Source organism: Humulus lupulus, chromosome 3 (genome assembly GCF_963169125.1).
Source record: "Humulus lupulus chromosome 3, drHumLupu1.1, whole genome shotgun sequence".
In the NCBI taxonomy this organism is placed as follows: domain Eukaryota; kingdom Viridiplantae; phylum Streptophyta; class Magnoliopsida; order Rosales; family Cannabaceae; genus Humulus; species Humulus lupulus.
The window spans coordinates 175,319,621-175,325,385 of NC_084795.1; positions in this window are offsets into that span (position 1 = coordinate 175,319,621).

The window sequence follows — 5,765 nt, forward strand, 5'->3', positions numbered from 1 at the left end:
TCTTGATCTGGTTGTATCCGGAGTACGCATCCATGAAGGATAAGAGTTCGTACCCGGAAGTAGCGTCTACCATCTGATCGATTCGCGGAAGAGGGAAACAATCTTTCGGGCAGGCCTTGTTTAGGTCCGTGAAGTCAATGCACATTCTCCAGGACCCATCGGGTTTCGGGACCAGAACTGGGTTGGCCAACCACACGGGATAGTGTGACTCCTGGAGAAAGCCTATGGACATCAACTTGTCCACTTCAGCTTTGACGGCTTCGGCCCTCACTGGGTCTAACGGCCTCCTCTTTTGGCGAACCGGAGTTGCAGATGGATCTATGTTGAGTGCGTGGCACGCAACATTAGGATTAATCCCCGTCATATCAACGTGGCACCACGCCAGGATATCCTGATTATTCTTCACAGTGGCCACGATCTTATCTCGAATGGCCGACGGCAGGTTTTTCCCCACCTGAATGACTTTGGTGGGATCTCCCGGGTTGAGGATCACCTCTTCGACTTCCTCCATCGGCTCTATCGCTTTCTCGATTCCCACTCTTGGGTTGAGTTCGTCAAAGCATGCCCCTTGAGCACCCCCAGTCTCTGGTAACTCTTCCGTCAAAGGAATGCCAGCAACCGTCTCCTGGACCGTGTAAATGGATCGGACGGAGACGTTATAACAGCTTCGTGCACTTCGTTGGTCTCCTCGGATGGTGCCAATACGCCCATCGTCGCACGGAAACTTTAAGCACAAGTGGCGTATCGAGGTTATGGCTCCACAATCTATTAGGACCGGTCGGCCTAGGATGGCATTATACGCCGTGGGGCAGTCGACCACCACGAATGTGCAGTGCTTGAAGGCACAAGCGTTGCTTTCTCCCCTGAGGGTGACTGGAAGTTGAATTTTGCCTAATGGCATGAGTGCATCCCCATTGAACCCTTGAAGCTGGATGGGGCATGGGGTCAGGTCTGTCTCGGTTAATCCGATCGCGTGGAAGGCCGCTTTGAAGAGGATGTTTACGAAGCTTCCGTTGTCGACCAAGATCCGTGAGACCTTCTTATTGGAAATTTGGGCTTCCACCACGAGGGGATCGTTGTGGGGGAAGTGCACATGTCGAGCATCGTCCTCCGTGAAGGTGATGGGAAGGTCCATCATTCGGGGACGTTGAGCAAGTGATTGAACCAAGGCGCACATCTCCCCGGTGTGTTCTAACTCCCTCAAGTACCTCTTCTGGGAGTTGCGGGTGCTTCCGGCAAGGTGCGGTCCTCCGGAAATGGTGGCTACGTGTCCGTCAACGGGTGGCGGAGCAAGGCCGGGCGGATATGGGTTGCCCGGTCCTGGAGCCAACAAGGCAATGGGTGCCAGAGCGGTTGGAGCAGGAAGCGCTGGGAAATGAGACCCGGGAGCTTGGGGGTGACCGGCTCCAGGAGCGCTTGCGGTCCCCCTCTGTCCCGGGGAATATGCAGCTCCGTGAACTACCCCCTGTCCGGGATAGATAATGGGTATCCTCACCCACTGACCGAGGTGTCCCGCTCTTGCCAGGGACTCGATCTCATCCTTCAGCTGAAGGCACTCGTTCGTGGTGTGCCCCACGTCTCCGTGGAACTCACACCTCTTATTGGAGTCTCGCGGACGCCTTCCTCCGTGAGACACTTTCGGGGGCTTCTTGTAGTTGACCATATTACAGGTCGCCCGATAGACATTCTCTCGCGAGTCTATCAAACTGGTATATTTCGCGAACTTGGGCTCATAGTCCTTCCAGGGTTTCTTTGAATGGTCTCCCCGGTTAGAGTTTCTTCCGCTTCGTTTACTCCGCGATTGGCTCAAGTTACGTTCTGGGCCTTCCACTTGCGGTTGCGACGGTCCGGGAGCGATACTACATCCGGTTTGTACAGCTCCGTACCCAGAGAAATGGGTTTGACTTGGCGTCTGAGCAGACGCGGAAGGCCCATACACGCTTGGAGTGAACTGGGCTCCTGGAAGCGTAAGGGCTGGTGCGGGAGCTTGCGAAGCAAAGCTCGGCGCAGTCACGGAAGGCGTCGGAGCTGGGGGAACTCCAAAGGCCTGCTGGTAGGCATCCTCAAGGTTGATGATTCCCTGAGCTTTTGACATGAATTCGGACAGCGTTTCTGCCCGTCTCCTTTGCATTTCTCCCCATAGCAGGGAGCCGACAGTAAGGCCCGATTGAAGGGCGATCAGCTTCATGTCGTCGCTGACCTTGGTCTTTGCAGCAGCTTCCATCATTCTCTGAATGAAAGCTTTGAAGTTCTCATGGGGTAGCTGCTTGATGTTGGTTAAGGAACCAACCTCCATGTCGTGGTCTCGGGCAGCAATGAACTGCCTCCTGAATGCAGACTGTAGCTCCTTCCAACTGTGGATGGATCCGGGAGCTAACCGTTTCCACCAGTCCTCCGCGGACTTGGTAAGGGTGAGTGAGAAGCACATGCATTTGGCGTCCTCACTGACGCGCGCCACTTGCATCATTTTGTTGTATTTAGCTAGATGGGTGCGCGGGTCTGTCCTCCCCTCATATAATTCTATGTGAGGCATCTTGAAGTTATCTGGGAGGGACGTTTCCGCGATCCTCCGAATACATGGTTCCGGGTCTTCCTCCTCAGAGTCTGACAGGGCCCCACTTTGCTTCCGGACCAGCTTGGTCAAGGCAGCAATCTGTTCCTCGAGCCTCTTTGTATCACTCTCCGGGAGGTCACATCCCCGGAGCTTGTCATTAATATGATTTCGGAGGTCAGCTCCGCGAGGCCGGGCCTTTTCTCCTTTGGCCTTTTCATACTTGGCCTCCAACTTTCTTCTTAGATCCACCGTGGACCAGCTATCTTCGGAGTGCGAGTTCGCAGCCCGACCGTCCTGGTTGACGGAATCACTGGGGCGGTTGTTCCTTCCCCTAGGCCTGGGTGCCTTAGCACCGGGCCCTTTAGGCACAGAGTGCCCCCTTGGGGCTGAAGGACGTCTGGGCTTAGGAGCGCCAGAGACCTTCTGCGCGCGGGGGGGGGGGGGGCAGTCGGCCTGGTGATTCACGCCTTTAGGAGGTGCAGGGGCGTCAGCGCGCACAGGCTCTCCAACTTTTTCTTTGCCCTTGTTAGGGGCGGCTTTGGATGGTCCAGCAGCGGCTGGATCCGGCATGGGGGCATCAGCACCACCTAGAACAGAGGCATCCTCGTCCGAGTCGCCTAGATCTCCGAACTTACTTTGGAGGCGCTCCTTCATGCGTTGCATTTTTTCGGAGACGCGCTCCTTCTCAGCAAGCTTGGCCTTAGTGGCCACCAGTTCTTCGGCTACTTGGACCAGTTCTGGGTCCTTCTCATAGTAGCAGTCGTCTTTGTAGTAACCGTCTTGGACATACTCCTCTTCGTCTTCTAAGTATGTCGTATCTTCAGTACTGACCCGATCCTGGCGGGACGTCGGGTCTTCACCTTGGTAGTCCAAGGGTTCGTTTTGTACCGCATCTTCCATCACGGTATCGGGGTTGACCGTAGCATTTTTGTCAACAGCGGATTTTCTCGTAGTCACCATCTTTTTTGCACGGAGCGAATACAAAAAATGCACACAGAAAAAGAGCTGACTAATAACTTCCTACAGCTCTCAATGAAAGCACCAAAATGTTTACCGAGTTTTTTCGGAAACGAATACAAACAGAATAATAAAAAGATAAGAACTGTAGAAGTGCTGAAATGTAACTAAACAAACAGTGTTTTTACGTGGTTCAGGCGTTAACAAGCCCTAGTCCACGAGTCGATGTTATTATACTTGGAAAAGGTTACAGTAAGATGGCTGGTGTACAAGAACTTCACACACTCACAGTGTTTCTCTCGGGTTCTCTTGAAGAAGATGAAGCTAGAGAGATTTTAGTAGAGTTCTTGCTATGTGATTTGTTGGTCGTCCCTCTTCTTGTAAAATGAAGGGGTCTTTATAGCTAGGGTTTTGGATTAGGGTTTTTCTCTACACACATGAGTCTTAATTACACCAGCCATAAATAGGGGATACAATTACTATAGTAGCATGGCTACAAGACTCTATGTGGGTATATTTACGTGAAAGTATGGGGAACACACAAAGTCAGCCGTCTTTTCCAAGTTGTCAGCGGAACAGTAGGCGAAAAGGTACCCTTAGGCGTGCTGGGATGTGTGCGGCTTTGACCTGACGGGCATGTCAGGCGGGATCCTGTGTCAGGTGGATATCATTCCAAATACGCCTCCTCCATGACTCGACCGCTTGGTTTTGTTCCGTGCGAGGCACGGAACTGTTTCCGCGGAGACCACTCGAAGAGCTTCTCCTGGAAGGGGCTTCCCCGAAGGATACCCCTTCGGGAGTCCGGGAGAGTTGATGAGTTTTCCGTGTCGTGTTTGCTTGGAAGAGTAATCCGGACACTAAACGGGAGAGGCGAAGCCTTTCTGTCCATCCGCGAGCTCTGGTCACCTACCGTGAAAGACATTGGTAATTCTGCTTCCCCGAGGATGTCGATCTAACTGCTATCCGGAAATCTGGATAACAGGTACCAAATGAAAATTGAAGGGGACTTCGAGTAGTCACCCTTCTCAATCCACTTTCATTTCAATTGAGTCTCGATAGAAATATCTATCTAAATGATTCAAGACCAAGCACCACCCAACAAGGTTTTGCAAGATTTTCCCCAATTTAACTTCAACATTGTACCAACTACTATGGATACTCAACACTCTCTGCTGCCACAACCACAACCACAACTTGATCAAATCTAGCAACAAAGATAAGAATGCGACTAACGTAAGTGATTAAAATTATTTTATTTAATAGAATAATTTTTTTTATTCAATACTTTTACTGATAGTTTAGGGATGTTCACAAAATACCCAATCCAGAAAGTGTGGATTGGATGCACTTTCACTAGTAAAAGTAACATATCCAATCTAATCCGCGTCTATTGATATATATATTTAAAAAATTATAAATATATATGTTGTCCGTGTTTTCACCCAAGGACATGTGGCAATCCAAGTAGGACATGTGGTAAGGACGCGTACTTCTTCAGATAAGGCCACGCCCCGAGAGTCAGTCCTTGGAGGGTGGATTTCTCAGTTAGAGATTACACCCCTCGGATAAAGGTAGGGCACGAACGTCTCTCCGAGACCATGGCCCGAGAACTGGTTGGCAGTCCATGGTTTCCTTACCATCAGTTATCTTCCAAACCAAGGACCTTGTCCTCGGGATCTAGAAGGCCAGCCAGGTGTCTACAGATGTAGGTTTGCAGCGTCAAAGGATCACCTGACAACCTTTTAGACAGTCCATCTACAATGTTGTTGACTGTACGACTCGACAATTCGCACTCCCACTACGCTGTCTGACATGGAGATATGTGCAACATGCCCTGACAATACCTGTGGCATTTTCCCCATAAAGTAGGTACCTTTCTGCAGTGGGCCCCGGGATCTCGCTTGGGCCGTGCTCTCCATTCAATGCAGCCCAATGCATTGAATTGGTACTAATCCCCCAATAACGGGAAGAATGTATATTAATTATGAATGATTAATATTAATGACCCCAACCTCTATAAATAGGGTTGGGAGTCTCATTGTAAAGGATTCTGTTTTTTAGAGAACTAAATACTTGTACTCAGAGCAATATAAACACTGCCTGAGAAAACTCCATTGAAGCTTGCACTAACAAGCTTCCAATCCTCCTAATACCAGAGATTCATGGACTAGGGGTCTTTTATAGCTTGAACCACGTAAAAACCTTTGTGTTCTTGTTGTTTAGTTCTTTAATCTCTCATTTAAGGTTGATAGCG